Below are 16,985 nucleotides of genomic sequence, written 5' to 3'. Positions count from 1 at the left end.
ACTCACACACGAGTTAACACACACGAGTTAACACACACACACGAGTTAACACACACGAGTTAACACACACACACGAGTTAACACACTCACACACGAGTTAACACACTCACACACGAGTTAACACACACACACGAGTTAACACACTCACACACGAGTTAACACACTCACACACGAGTTAACACACACACACACGAGTTAACACACTCACACACGAGTTAACACACTCACACACGAGTTAACACACACACACGAGTTAACACACACGAGTTAACACACACACGAGTTAACACACACACGAGTTAACACACACACACACGAGTTAACACACTCACACGAGTTAACACACACACGAGTTAACACACTCACACACGAGTTAACACACTCACACACGAGTTAACAAACTCACACGCGAGTTAACACACTCACACGCGAGTTAACACACTCACACGAGTTAACACACACACACGAGTTAACACACTCACACGAGTTAACACACACACACACGAGTTAACACACACACACGAGTTAACACACTCACACACGAGTTAACACACACACACGAGTTAACACACTCACACGAGTTAACACACTCATACGAGTTAACACACACACACACGAGTTAACACACTCACACACGAGTTAACACACACACTCACGAGTTAACACACACACACGAGTTAACACACACACACACGAGTTAACACACACACACGAGTTAACACACACATACACGAGTTAACACACTCACACACGAGTTAACACACACACACGAGTTAACACACACACACGAGTTAACACACTCACACACGAGTTAACACACTCACACACGAGTTAACACACACACACACGCGAGTTAACACACACACACGAGTTAACACACACACACACGAGTTAACACACACACACACGAGTTAACACACACACACACGAGTTAACACACACACACACGAGTTAACACACACACACGAGTTAACACACACACACGAGTTAACACACTCACACACGAGTTAACACACACTCACGAGTTAACACACACACACGAGTTAACACACTCACACACGAGTTAACACACACTCACACGAGTTAACACACACACACACGAGTTAACACACTCACACACGAGTTAACACACTCACGCATGAGTTAACACACACACACGAGTTAACACACTCACACACGAGTTAACACACTCACACACGAGTTAACACACTCACACGAGTTAACACACACACGAGTTAACACGCACACACGAGTTAACACACTAACACACGAGTTAACACACACACTCACGAGTTAACACACACACACGAGTTAACACACTCACACACGAGTTAACACACACACGAGTTAACACACACACGAGTTAACACACTCACACACGAGTTAACACACACGAGTTAACACACACACACGAGTTAACACACACACACGAGTTAACACACACACGAGTTAACACACACACACGAGTTAACACACACACACGAGTTAACACACTCACACACGAGTTAACACACTCACACACGAGTTAACACACTCACACGAGTTAACACACACACTCATGAGTTAACACACACACACGAGTTAACACACACACACACACGAGTTAACACACACACACGAGTTAACACACACACACACGAGTTAACACACTCACACGAGTTAACACACTCACGCATGAGTTAACACACACACACACGCGTTAACACACACACTCACGAGTTAACACACTCACACGAGTTAACACACTCACGCATGAGTTAACACACACACACACGCGTTAACACACACACACGAGTAAACACACTCACACACGAGTTAACACACTCACACACCAGTTAACACACTCACACGAGTTAACACACACACACGAGTTAACACACTCACACACGAGTTAACACACACACACACGAGTTAACACACTCACACGAGTTAACACACTCACACGAGTTAACACACTCACACACGAGTTAACACACACACACACGAGTTAACACACTCACACGAGTTAACACACTCACACACGAGTTAACACACACACACGAGTTAACACACTCACACACGAGTTAACACACACTCACGAGTTAACACACTCACACACGAGTTAACACACACACACACGAGTTAACACACTCACACACGAGTTAACACACTCACACGAGTTAACACACACACGCGAGTTAACACACACACACGAGTTAACACACACACACGAGTTAACACACTCACACACGAGTTAACACACACACACACGAGTTAACACACACACACACGAGTTAACACACACACACACGAGTTAACACACACACACACGAGTTAACACACTCACACACGAGTTAACACACACACACGAGTTAACACACACACACACGAGTTAACACACACACGAGTTAACACACACACTCACGAGTTAACACACACACACGAGTTAACACACACACACACGAGTTAACACACTCACACACGAGTTAACACACTCACACACGAGTTAACACTCACACACGAGTTAACACACTCACACGAGTTAACACACACACACACGAGTTAACACACACACACGAGTTAACACACACGAGTTAACACACACACACACGAGTTAACACACTCACACACGAGTTAACACACACACACGATTTAACACACTCACACACGAGTTAACACACACACACGAGTTAACACACACGAGTTAACACACACACACACGAGTTAACACACTCACACACGAGTTAACACACACACACGAGTTAACACACTCACACACGAGTTAACACACACTCACGAGTTAACACACTCACACACGAGTTAACACACACACACACGAGTTAACACACTCACACACGAGTTAACACACTCACACGAGTTAACACACACACACGAGCTAACACACACACACGAGTTAACACACACACACGAGTTAACACACACACACACGAGTTAACACACTCACACACGAGTTAACACACACACACACGAGTTAACACACACACACACGAGTTAACACACACACACACGAGTTAACACACACACACACGAGTTAACACACTCACACACGAGTTAACACACACACACGAGTTAACACACACACACACGAGTTAACACACACACGAGTTAACACACACACTCACGAGTTAACACACACACACGAGTTAACACACACACACACGAGTTAACACACTCACACACGAGTTAACACACTCACACACGAGTTAACACTCACACACGAGTTAACACACTCACACGAGTTAACACACACACACACGAGTTAACACACACACACGAGTTAACACACACGAGTTAACACACACACACACGAGTTAACACACTCACACACGAGTTAACACACACACACGATTTAACACACTCACACACGAGTTAACACACACACACGAGTTAACACACACGAGTTAACACACACACACACGAGTTAACACACTCACACACAAGTTAACACACACACACACGAGTTAACACACACACACACACGAGTTAACACTCACACACGAGTTAACACACACCCACACGAGTTAACACACACACGAGTTAACACACTCACACACGTACACGAGCTAAATTCCTTAATTACGATGAGTTGTATGCACCAATAATTCGTGGTGAAATCACCGTTGCGCTGTACACATACACTAAAGGTCACTGGTGATGATGTTGATAATGATGATATCGACGATGATTCATTCTGTTTTAGGACATGCTTAGTCACGCATGTTGTATGTTATATACAAATTTGGCAGATAGCGTCCGACAGCTATGGAGTAGTAGTTAATGCTCAATTATTAAAAACAAAACTCAGCAAATTCGTCAATAACAATAATACTGTGGCCTTAAATAAAATATACATTCATAAGAAGCGACGTTTTGAGCACTGGTCCTTGTTAAAAACAAATATTAAAACTTGTTTTACGTATGTGCTACGAAGGACCGTTGCCCGAAACGTCGCCTCTATTATATATACGTTTTCCTTTTAAAGCCACAGCGTTATTGAAGACTTTTGTTGTTGTTGTTAACTGTACTTGTGCACCACTGCCAACGCAACAACAACATCATCATCATCAGCAACAGCAGCCTCTAACGATTCACGCTCGCGATTGTTACATCACTGCAGCGATTACCCCCCCTCCACTCCATCTCCATCAACTCTCACGTCCTCTCTGCAACAATTCATGACAATGCAACCACCGCCGTCCCTACTCAATCAGCTGTGAGTCACGGTCACGAGACGGATCCGGGCGAGAGATGTTTGTGTTTGTTTGTGATGGCGGAACCCGTGGAAAACGTGTACGCTGCTGCACGCGAGAATCAGAGTCGCGCACAGAACAACAACAAAAAATTGGGAGAAAAAAAAATCCAAAGCCAAAGATTCCCACACCCGTATAGCCTCAACAATCCTTTTGGGAAGGAGAGGAGGGCGGGGAGCCTCACCTATGAAAGCCGACACTGCACGTGACGGCTTTGCATGGCCAGAACCACGCCCGAACACCTTTGTCTCCCTCGCGGCCAGGTGCTCATTTGAGGCTGAGTCGACCTAGGAGATGCCCAGGCCCCCGGTTGTGAGATAATCGTCAGCGGTGTTGGCGGCCGTGAACGGTGAATCGAACTCGATCGCCAGGTTCGGAGCACAGATATTATCCACCTCCAAACTTTTAACGGATTGCTGGAGCAAGCGCTGTTAGCGAGCACCTATTAAGGTCGCGATGGCGCCCGGAGGGGTATTGTGGCTGCAGCCGCCTTTAGCACCCCGAAACCAGGTACTAATTTAAGGCTGAGTCGACTCGCAAACTGCTGAAGATAATTAATCACCACAGCGGTGCCCGTGAGCGGGAATCGAACTCGAGTCGCCGTGGTGCCTTGGTGTTCACGGCGCTCGCCAGCAACTTCCCACGCCACCACTCTTCACATTGTTGAGCGCACACACAGAAAGAACAAAGATCACCCGTGTAGCCTTATACAGACTGTTGGGGCAAGTGCTGTTGGCCAGCGCCTATGAATGCCGGCACAGTCGACGAAGGGGTGTGTGGCCAGCACCACGCCCGATCGCCTTTGTCTCCCCGGTGGCGATGTTTTTACGCACCGCACAAGGTACTCATTTGAGGCTGAGTCGACCTAGGGGAGGCCCAGGACCGGTTCGGATCATTGTCACTTGGTGTTGGCGGCCGTGAACGGGAATCGAACCCGCGTCGGTGGGTTCGTAGCGCAGCGCTAACCGCTACCCTTCCGCTCCCCACACACTCTAACACACGTACACACACACACAGACCACCACCACCCAGCCCTCAACACACGCGCGCTCATAAACGCACTCACGCAGTTGATCAAATAACTTTTATGCACCGAAGCCCGCATCGCAAGCACAGAAACGCACAGATCAAGTTTAATGCCCCCACCCCCCTCCACTCCACCCCCATGTTATGCACCCCAATGCGAACATCCATCAGACCCTCCCATCACGCTCAGTCACTCACCCAATGCAAGTCACACCCAGTCAGCCAATAAGCCATTCAAGCCACTCACCCAATCAGCCACTCTTGTCAGCCACCCACCCACCCGGCCAGGCAGACACCCAGTGCCCACCCCTCCTCTCATCCCGCCCACCAGATACGCATGCCGTCTCAGCTGTTCGTCGCGGTAGGGCAGCGATTGATCGATGCGCCGACTTTACAGGCAGCCGTTCAGCCACAGGGCCAAGCAATCAGCCCAGCCAGGCCAGGCCCAAGCGAGCCCGCTCGCACAGACACGGCTATTCCGCTAGCGCAAGCGACCACGCATCCAGACAAGCGGCTACCACCCGCAGAAAGTTTGCGCTCTGGGCGGTGATTACGGGAGCGCCGCTGTTGCTGTTACTGCCGCTGTTGCTGCTGTTACTGCTGCTGCTGCTGTGACTGCTGTTGCTGCTGCTGTTACTGCTGCTGCTGTGACTGCTGTTACTGCTGTTGCTGCTGCTGCTGTGACTGCTGCTGTTGCTGCTGCTGCTGTGACTGCTGCTGTTGCTGCTGTTACTGCTGCTGCTGTGACTGCTGCTGTTGCTGCTGCTGCTGTGACTGCTGCTGTTGCTGCTGCTGCTGCTGTGACTGCTGATGTTACTGCTGCTGCTGTGACTGCTGCTGTTGCTGCTGTGACTGCTGCTCGTCGCTCCCTCGGCTCCCCCGGTCGGCGGTGGAATTCTATCGCGCGGACACCGCGGAAGGAGCGCGTCGCTAGCGAACGCGCGCGTCCCACGGCGCTCGCGTTGGGAGGCCATCGAGAGAGTGCGTGGCGAGGTGGAGGGGGGGCGCTGGGCACCACCACGCTGATTGTACGGCGGCGAGACATCCCCCGCTGCTGCTGCGGCTGCTGCTGCGGCTGATATCGCGACGTAGCGAAGGGATTCCGGGGAAGCGGAGTGAGTCGCGAGAATTCAGCTCACGGCGCGTGTGTCTCGGCGCGTGTGACTGGCTCGCTGGCTGGGCGCAAGTCCGTAGCGAGCGCGTCTCTTCGCTGGGGCATTAGCACGTGCAGCGAGCTGGTGAGACAACACGCGCCACGACACGGCAAGTGTGTACTGTGTGTGTGTGTACTGCGTGTGTGTCTATAGCTCGACGACGAGAGGGTGCACGGTGTGTAGTGTGAGCAGATGTCGTGCGCGCGAGTGCTCTCTTCCGCGTGTGTGTCAGTGAGAGCGTGTGTGTGTGTGTGAAAGAGTTTGTGTGTGTGAGAGAGCGTGTGTGTGTGTGAGTGTGAAATAGTTTGTGTGTGTGTGAGAGAGAGAGAGCGTGCGTGTGTGTGTGTGAGTGTGAAATAGTTTGTGTGTGTGTGAGAGAGAGAGAGCGTGCGTGTGTGTGTGAAAGAGAGTGTGCGTGTGTGTGTGAGAGAGCGTGTGTGTGTGAGTGTGAAAGAGAGTGTGCGTGTGTATGAGAGCGTGTGTGTGTGAGTGTGAAAGAGTGTGTGTGAGTGTGTGAGAGAGCGTGCGTGAGTGTGTGAGTGAGAGTGTATGAGCGAGTGTGTGAGTGTGTGTGAGAGTGTGTATGAGAGAGCGTGCGTGTGTGAGAGAGCGTGAGTGTGTGAGTGAGTGAGTGAGAGTATATGAACGTGGTTGTGAGTGTGTGTGAGAGTGTGTGAGAGAGCGCGTGTGTGAGTGTGTGTGAGAGAGTGTGTGTGAGTGTGTGAGAGAGTGTGTGTGAATGAGAGAGAGAGCACGTGTGTGTGTGCGCGCGCGCGTGTGTGTGTGAGCGTGTGTGTGTGAGCGCGCGTGTGTGTGATAGTGTGTGTGTTAAGCTCGCGTCGCGACCGACTCTCACTCCACTCTCTGCACTCGCTCTCCCCCTCTCGCTCGCACGCCCGCACTTGTTCTAAAGCTCCCTGTGCGCTCGCTCACGTCGGTGGTAGCGAGCGAGTGGCTCTTTGCCGTGAACCTTAAACACACACCCCACCCACTCACCTACCCCAGCCACCTCGTACCCATCGCCTCGACAACAAACGCCGACCAACCATCTCGGAGTCAACTCGCTCCCTGCCCAGCGAATACAGCGCAGGTAAGAAGAGAGCTGAGGTCACCAACTTCTCTCCGTGCAACTTTGCAGATACATCTCTTCTACTGCGATGAAGAGGTCGCCGCCCGAAACGTCACCCATTTATACTTCGTTTTTTTTAATTGTTGGTGTTGTTGTTGTTGGGGTTAGCGATATTATTGACTTAATGCGCCGAGTAGTTTTTTTTTTGGGTCACAAGTGGCAGAGACGTCACAGATGTTACGCTCTGGTAACATCATCATGTACGCATGTTCAACTTATTTCGCACCGTACGTAGCCAACCGTGCTAACCGGAGGTTGAGAACGCGTAAGAGAGGACACACACACACAGTTGTGTAGGCTTCGGCTGCCGGGTGGCCAAGAGATGGCAGGACCGCAATTGATTCTTGAATCAATCTGTGCGCCGCTTTTTAGTGTTTATCCCCCTCCCCACCTCGTGTGCGTGATGATGGGTTTCCTCCCGGGGGGGGGGTGCTCAGGGTTGCCGCTGGCAATCATATACGACACGAGTTCAATGGAATATCACCAAAGGCAGGAACCTCCTGCGAATGTGTCTCGGGCATCAACTCGGGGATTATTAGCATTACAAAGATGTGTGTGATTTACTATGAGTGTTCGTGTGCTTTTGCGTGTGCTTCCCAAACAACTTGCAGACACTGCTTTTATTCATACATAACCTCTGTGTGTATGTGTGTTTAATGTATGCGGTGTTTGTATGTGTATGTCTTTATACGTGTGTGTGTGTGGTACACATACAGACTTACGGGTTCTGGGCATCCCGTATGTTCACTCAGCCTAAAATGTGTACCTGGTGCGGTGTGTGAAACATCGCCACTGGGGAGACAAAGGCGGTCGGCCGTACCGGCCTTCATATGTGCTCACGAACAGAACTTGTCCCAAAAGTCTGTTAAGGCTATGCGGGGGATCTTTGTCTTTTTGTATACTTACAAGCCATGTGTACTGGGCGAAGTTTCTGGTGGTGTAACGGGGCGGCTAAACGAGTGTGTGCGTGTATGTGCATGTGTGTATGTATGTGCGTGTGTGTGTATGTGTGTGCATGTGTGTGTGCGTGTGTGTGCGCGTTGTAAGGAGCGGTGGTGTAGCGGTTAGCGCGCTGCGCAACGAACCTGGCGACCTGAGTTCGATTCCCGCTCACAACCAACATCTGTGACGATTATCTGAATCGGCCCTGAGCCTCTCTTAAGTTCGACTCAGCCTCAAATGTGTACCTGGTTCGGTGCGTAAAAACATCGCCACTAGGGAGACAAAGGCGGCCGGCCGTGGTGCTGTCCACCCACCCTCTCGTGTCCCGTTCCGGCGTTCCGTAGGTGCTGCTCGCTAACAGCACTTGCCCCAACAGTCTGTGAAGACTATACGGGGGATGTTTGTCTTTGGTTTTTTTGGTTTGTGTTGGCAAAGTCTCACATAGAGTGAACCGTATTGTCCAGGTGAAAGCTCTTCATCTACACGAGGCCAGATGGTTTTATTTTCATCGGAACTCTGTTGATCACTGCATGATGATGACCATGACGCTGTAGCGGTGGGGTTAGAGTCGCGTCGGCGATGTAGTCTGTGATGAGTGACGCGTCGCTTAGTGGCCACCGCAGTAACTAAGAAGGGCCGTTGCCCGAAACGTCTCCCATTATATATTTCCGGACCCCCCCCCCCCCTTTTTGAAGAGCACAATGTTATTGACGAATGTGTTGAATATTATTCTTTTTTAAATGTTTGCTTTGTTAATGTTTGCTTGCGAAACCACCGCCAAAGCAGTCCAGCCACATGAATTAGTTTAGTAACGTGCTGGGGATAAAGTTTGTCCTGGGTGTGTGCATTTTCAAGAGTCTGATGCCCTGTGAGCAATCAGAGGGGGGGGGGGGGCAGGGGTTTCTCCACGTCGTGCGTGCACGGAGAATCCCATAACTCGTGGGCTATGGACTCGTGTTGGACTTGAGTCATTAGTCGTACGTGTGACACTACTCCCGGAGCAAAGCATATTCTCCCATATCTATTAATGCAGAGTGCTATGCATATGATGGTATGTTATATGTATATTATAGTACGATGCATGGAGTCTATAGAGTATAGGTACAACAGTATACTTCAGTGCAATGGATTAGCCTGTATATAGGAGAACCATAACACAGGGCGATCCATTTACAGATGCCCCATAAATTACGATGGTGACACATTTGACCTCGCCGTCGAGGTGATGACACTGTGATCTAAAAGCTGTCGAACGCGTCTCTCGCCAAACTTAGCTTTTGTTAATTAACCACTCTGCCCCCTCTCTCTCTGTACTATACGGGAGGCGTCGCTTGCTCGCCGCGGTGCCGTACTCGATGAACTGTAGCGAGGAAGAGAGTTCGACATTAGTGGGGTATCTCGAAATGGATCGCCCTGAAAAATAAAGTTTGCCGAGGAATATGGTCCAGGGCATTGGTGTCGTATCGCGCAGCCAGCGATGATTTTTATATATATATATACACAGTAAGTAGCCTTCACGTGCACAGTATGGATATACTGGCGCACGTCATGAGAATGTGGAGTGTCCACCACTCGCGTTTGTAGAGCGAGACGGCCGAGTTGATGTGTGACACGTGTGTAGAGATATGGTGACATTCACGTTCACATACAGGGCTTGCGTTAAAGGTAGGGTTCTGCCCAGACAAAGGCCGACTTTATCCACTGTCGTCATTAACAACACGACTGCCATATAATAAACATATATATATAAGCTGGCGTTTATGGAAACATTACTTATTCGAAGTACGTATAACAGAGGCAGCACTGTGCGTTGATAATAAAGCGTGCGTAGCGTCGCTAGTGGCACAACAACTGTTCACGTTTCTGCTATGAATGTAACAACACGTCGTATGAAGTTTCTACCATAATCCACTGCTGTAAACCACGGGGTCAAGTGCTGTTAGCGAGCTCCTATGAGAGCCGTGGTGCTGGGCGGCCAGCACCACGCCCGACCGCCTTTGTCTCCCCAGTGGCGACGTTTACTACACACCGCGATCACCAGGTTCTCATCCGAGGCTGAGTCGACCTCGGGGGGGGAGGCCCAGGACCGGTGCAGATAATCGTCACCGGTGTTGGCCGTGAGCGGGAATCGAACTCGGGTCGCCGGGTTCGTAGCGACGCAGCGCTGACCGCTACGCTGCCGTGGCGACGCAGTTCGTCATTTTAGGCTGAGTAAACTTTAGTGGGGGGTGGGTGGGGGGAGTCTTGAGACTCGTCGTGATGTCGTCGTAGTTGTCGCGTATGGCCAGGAATGTGACTCAGGTAGCCCGGCTTGTGTCGTAACGAACCTCCGATTGCATCGCCGTCAAGCTGTAAGGTTCAGCCCGTATTCTTGTGCAGGGGAATTGAGTTTTCACGTCCATACGGCGTACAGCCGTTGCAATGCGGGCAACAACAAAAACTGTGTTGTCTATTTGTTTGTGTTTCTCTCCCTTGTGACGGGACTTTGAAGAATGAACATTGGAATTGATAACAGCACGGGGTGACCAATGAGGTCAGAATTGGTCTCTAATAACGTCGGCACTGATAATGGGTTGACAAGTATGCGATGATCACGGTTGGCTACGTACGGTGCGAAAGAAGTTCAACAAGCATGCATACGTAACGCAAGCGACGAGCGACACATCATCCACACGAACAAATCTATGCGCGTTGCGATGCAACATGCGGTGTGACCGGAGCGGGTGGGGCAGGAGTTCACGCACTACCCTAATGAGCTCGGCTACGTGAGTTCAATTCCGGGCCACGGCTATAACATCGGTGACGAGTTCTATCTCAACCTGCCCCCCCACCTACACACACAAAAAGTATGGTCGACTACCACCCCCACGACCCAAACGGCACGGAGGGGAGGATGCCTCGTAAGCCAACAGTGTGTATTGATACAGGTCTGTCTGCACATCCTCACATGCCATACAAAGACAGCGTAGACCAGAGGGTTCGTTGCGACATCCCTCCCTCCCCCTCTCTCTCCCTCTCTCTCTGTGCGAGCGGCATTGAGTTCATGGCAGTGCCGACACAAGAGATGAGAGAGGAGAGAGAGGTGGGGGTGCTGTTGGTGGTGGTGGGGTGCGTTCTGCATTAGTAACAGCTGTGTATTCTCATAGCCGCCCCGTAGTAACGACTTCGCAACTTTTACCGCTCTTTCAACAACAACAGCAACAGCAGCAGCAGCAAGAACTACGACGACAACAACGTGTGCGTGTGTGCGTGTATCTAACGGTGAGCACTCAGAGCCCATGCCGGCTGCACAGACATCATCACTCGAGTCGAGCACTTCGCATTGCGTGGAGCGAATATGAACGACACGCACGGACGGCCACACAAGCGGGAGTTGGTGGGTGGGTGGTGGTGCGTGGTGGTGGTGGTTGGTGGTGTGTGATGGTGGTGCCGATGGTCGTTGTCGTGGTGGTGGTTATGGTGGTAGTACAGGGGGTGGGTGTCAGATAAATAGAAGCCCCTTTGAACACGGCTCATGTTGAGTCTTTGTGTCTCGCGACATTTATGAGCCAGTTGCTGCTACCGCTGCTGTAGCGACTGCTGTTGCTGCTGCTGTTTTAGTTGATGCTGCTGTTGTTGTTGTAGCTACTTGTGTTACTGCTGCTGCTGCTGCTGCAGCGACTGCTGTTGCTGCTGCTGTTTTAGTTGCTGCTGCTGTTTTAGTTGCTGCTGCTGTTGTTGTAGCTACTTGTGTTACTGCTGCTGTAGCGACTGCTGTTGCTGCTGCTGTTTTAGTTGCTGCTGCTGTTGTTGTAGCTACTTGTGTTACTGCTGCTGTAGCGACTGCTGTTGCTGCTGCTGTTTTAGTTGCTGCTGCTGTTGTTGTTGTAGCTACTTGTGCTGCTGCTGTAGCGACTGCTGTTGCTGCTGCTGTTTTAGTTGCTGCTGCTGTTGTTGTAGCTACTTGTGTTACTGCTACTGCTGTAGCGACTGCTGTTGCTGCTGCTGTTTTAGTTGCTGCTGCTGTTGTTGTTGTAGCTACTTGTGCTGCTGCTGTAGCGACTGCTGTTGCTGCTGCTGTTTTAGTTGCTGCTGCTGTTGTTGTAGCTACTTGTGTTACTGCTACTGCTGTAGCGACTGCTGTTGCTGCTGCTGTTTTAGTTGCTGCTGCTGTTGTTGTAGCTACTTGTGCTGCTGCTGCTGTAGCGACTGCTGTTGCTGCTGTTGTTTTAGTTGCTGCTGCTGCTGTTGTAGCTGCTTGTGTTACTGCTGCTGTAGCAACTGCTGTTGCTGCTGTTTTAGTTGCTGCTGCTGTTTTAGTTTCTGCTGCTGCTGTTGTAGCTACTTGTGTTACTGCTGCTGTAGCGACTGCTGTTGCTGCTGCTGTTTTAGTTGCTGCTGCTGTTGTTGTAGCTACTTGTGCTGCTGCTGTAGCGACTGCTGTTGCTGCTGTTGTTTTAGTTGCTGCTGCTGCTGTTGTAGCTGCTTGTGTTACTTCTGCTGTAGAAACTGCTGTTGCTGCTGTTTTAGTTGCTGCTGCTGTTTTAGTTGCTGCTGCTGCTGCTGTTGTAGCTACTTGTGTTACTGCTGCTGTAGCGACTGCTGTTACTGCTGCTGTTTTAGTTGCTGCTGCAGTTGTTGTAGCTACTTGTGCTGCTGCTGCTGTAGCGACTGCTGTTGCTGCTGCTGTTTTAGTTGCTGCTGCAGTTGTTGTAGCTACTTGTGCTGCTGCTGTAGCGACTGCTGTTGCTGCTGCTGTTTTAGTTGCTGCTGCAGTTGTTGTAGCTACTTGTGTTACTGCTGCTGCTGTAGCGACTGCTGTTGATGCTGCTGTTTTAGTTGCTGCTGCTGTTTTAGTTGCTGCTGCTGTTGTTGTAGCTACTTGTGTTACTGCTGCTGTAGCGACTGCTGTTGCTGCTGCTGTTTTAGTTGCTGCTGCTGTTGTTGTAGCTACTTGTGTTACTGCTGCTGTAGCGACTGCTGTTGCTGCTGCTGTTTTAGTTGCTGCTGCTGTTGTTGTTGTAGCTACTTGTGCTGCTGCTGTAGCGACTGCTGTTGCTGCTGCTGTTTTAGTTGCTGCTGCTGTTGTTGTAGCTACTTGTGTTACTGCTACTGCTGTAGCGACTGCTGTTGCTGCTGCTGTTTTAGTTGCTGCTGCTGTTGTTGTAGCTACTTGTGCTGCTGCTGCTGTAGCGACTGCTGTTGCTGCTGTTGTTTTAGTTGCTGCTGCTGCTGTTGTAGCTGCTTGTGTTACTGCTGCTGTAGCAACTGCTGTTGCTGCTGTTTTAGTTGCTGCTGCTGTTTTAGTTTCTGCTGCTGCTGTTGTAGCTACTTGTGTTACTGCTGCTGTAGCGACTGCTGTTGCTGCTGCTGTTTTAGTTGCTGCTGCTGTTGTTGTAGCTACTTGTGCTGCTGCTGTAGCGACTGCTGTTGCTGCTGTTGTTTTAGTTGCTGCTGCTGCTGTTGTAGCTGCTTGTGTTACTTCTGCTGTAGAAACTGCTGTTGCTGCTGTTTTAGTTGCTGCTGCTGTTTTAGTTGCTGCTGCTGCTGCTGTTGTAGCTACTTGTGTTACTGCTGCTGTAGCGACTGCTGTTACTGCTGCTGTTTTAGTTGCTGCTGCAGTTGTTGTAGCTACTTGTTCTGCTGCTGCTGTAGCGACTGCTGTTGCTGCTGCTGTTTTAGTTGCTGCTGCAGTTGTTGTAGCTACTTGTGCTGCTGCTGTAGCGACTGCTGTTGCTGCTGCTGTTTTAGTTGCTGCTGCAGTTGTTGTAGCTACTTGTGTTACTGCTGCTGCTGTAGCGACTGCTGTTGCTGCTGCTGTTTTAGTTGCTGCTGCTGCTGTTGTAGCTACTTGTGTTACTGCTGCTGTAGCAACTGCTGTTGCTGCTGCTGTTTTAGTTGCTGCTGCTGTTGTTGTAGCTACTTGTGTTGCTGCTGCTGTAGCGACTGCTGTTGCTGCTGCTGTTTTAGTTGCTGCTGCTGTTGTTGTAGCTACTCGTGCTGCTGCTGCTGTAGCGACTGCTGTTGTGGCTACTGCCGCTGTACGCTACTCTTGTTGCTGCTTACCTAGCAGAGGCAATGACGAATATATTTGATTTAATTCTATGCTGAACCGAGATGCGCTCATTCCTTACGATGACTTTCCTGTAATCTATTCGCATGATTTACTGCGGAGAGAACATTCATGAGAGTCAAGATATTCCGAGGACAACAACAAATGCGAGCGAAAAAAAACAACCACAGCGTGGAATGTTTTCTGTACGCGTTTTATATTGATTCAATATAGATTGTGTCGTTCTATGGAGAGACTGTGACCTACCACGGGAATGTGGAATTGCCATCGCTGTTTCGTAGCCACAGTAACGGCGATGATCCCCATCGCAGTTTCCGTTTAAAATCAAGGAGATGCTTTGATTTTGTACGCATGGGGCGATTTTAAAGGCGCGAGCTTTGGCCCATCGCATCACGATGCCGCTGCCGTTGGGAGGCACCGTTGAACTTTCTCGTCGCTTGTATGCATGTTGGACTTCTTTCGCACCGTACGCAACCAGACGTGCCAATCCGAGGGTCGTCTCGCGCCCAATGCCATCACGACGGATTCTGCTGCCACCGCGTTCAGGCCATGGAACAAATAAACAACTGCGTTAGAAACTCTCTGCAGAGCGGCAGGCCAGCAAGCACCTGTGTTATAAAGCGGTCCGAGGAAGCAGATATCAGAGAACTATACATCGAAGAGTCATTATCAAGTCATCTGTTGTGCAGGCTAGGGGTGGATATCTGGCGGCAGACAGTTGATAACACACGCCATCAGTAACGAGGCTCGCTGAGTTGGCCACATAGCAGCGTTGAACTCCAAGGCTTTCCCTGAAAACAGTTTCCCCCCCACCACCACCACCACCACCCCCTGCTGATGGTAATGATGCAAGGCAACACTATGCGCGCGTCATTGTACGTGACTGGCTCTTTGTGTGTCACTGCTGTTGTATGGGGGAGCGGTGGTTGAGTGGTTAGCGCACCGCGCAACGAACCCCGGCGACCAGAGTTCGATTTCACAATGATAATGGCAATAATAGTGGCGTGTATTGTAATCGGTCCCGGGCCTCCCCCAAGCTCGACTCGGCATCAAATGAGTACCTGGGGAGACAAAGACGGCCGCGCGTCGTGCTGGCCACCTCCTCACCCCCGTCGTGTGGCATCCCGGTCGTTATAGGTGCCCTCTAAGAGCACCCATCCCCAGCAGTCTGTTGAAATGCTATACGGAGGATCGTTGTAAATAACTCAGAGTTCTCATTTCGTTATTAATTTAGAAACTGATTTTACTGTTTAGTTTTGTTGTCCTTCCCCCCGCAACTCCGATCAACAGGATTGGCGGCGTACGGTGCGAAAGAAGTTCAGCATACATATATACATAGCTAGCTAATCAATCAAGTCCGTGGTTAGCCAGTTTCTACTAAGTCGACGGGTTCGATTCCCGATGCAGACTGCAGCCACACACCTCGGAGGCGGTCACGATCCAAATGCGCTAGTCTCCCCCCCCCCCCGGCTAATTATGCACGCAGCTCAAATGTGTCCGTTCCAATTATCGTGTATTTCTTGCGTAATGGATCAAACAATTATGGGCCTCCCCCCCCCCCCCCTACATTACAGATCAGGCATCGTCGGCAAGAGTTGGGTCGGTCAACCTGTGGTGGTGTTGGCGTCAATCGCGGGTGCCGATGTTGCAAGGCCGTAGCCATGGAGTCAACATTCGTGGGGGGGGGGGGCAAATCTTCCAGGGGGTCTGGGGGTCCCCCCAACCCAGAAAAAAATCTAAAATTGAAAACTAATTTCCTGCCTAAAATATAAAAAAATTCACTAACACATGGGATGGACTTTTTATTTATTTTTAACAATAATTTCTAATAGTGTATTGTATTACATTGCTCTGTTTTTTTCTTTTTTTTACCTTTTCTTGTTTCATTGTATGTAATGGCAGAGATTACGGATTAATAAAGTACAACCATAACCACAATCATTTGAACAGAAATCTATTTTATAGCAATATATTGGGGGGGGGGGCATTTTGAGCATATTTGAATATGGGGGGGGGGGTATGTGCCCCCCCAATATATATTATAATTACGGCCTTGCAATGTAGGGATAAAAAACAAGTTTGCGTGTTTGATGCGCGGGGGGGGGGGGGGGGGGAATGCGACAAGGCGTCGATATTTACACGCGCGTGGAGTTTGTGTCACAAACAAACACAAAAAAATGTTTCGGATATAAAATACAAATTGCCGTAATTGCGTTAACCACTACAATTTGATGCTGCACCAAGGGAAAATCGCCGATCACAATGGGACTGTCTCGCGTGGTTAATGAGACATCATCGCTTAGGGTTTCTGTTCGTGTGGCAGTAAAACAGGCGTGTGTGTGAGAGAGAGAGAGAGTACGCCTATGCGTGTGGTAGTGTGGTGGTCGTGCTACGCATTTGAGGCTGAGTCGATCCAGGGGAAGCACAGCACC

The 16,985-nt window shown here is 49.9% G+C and overlaps 1 protein-coding gene across 3 annotated transcripts in view; it reads left to right on the top strand.

The window, feature by feature from the left end:
- Positions 1-5,879: 5,879 nt before the first annotated feature.
- The window catches only part of LOC133342278 (zinc finger and BTB domain-containing protein 18.2-like), a 54,440-nt gene continuing 43,334 nt past the window's right edge, over positions 5,880-16,985 (top strand). Inside the window, exons 1-2 of one of the 3 annotated variants that reach the window (XM_061551340.1) lie at positions 5,881-6,514; positions 7,436-7,520. The gene's annotated coding sequence lies outside the window, so the exon portion shown is untranslated. Of the gene's footprint in view, positions 6,515-7,343; positions 7,521-16,985 lie in introns of all 3 variants that reach the window. The other 2 variants (XM_061551338.1, XM_061551341.1) reach the window with 2 other exon arrangements.

This window comes from Lethenteron reissneri, chromosome 14, assembly GCF_015708825.2.
Source record: "Lethenteron reissneri isolate LAM-NWPU_2019-01 chromosome 14, ASM1570882v1, whole genome shotgun sequence".
Classification (NCBI taxonomy): Eukaryota; Metazoa; Chordata; class Hyperoartia; order Petromyzontiformes; family Petromyzontidae; genus Lethenteron; species Lethenteron reissneri.
This window is presented reverse-complemented; position numbering and strand designations above follow the sequence as displayed.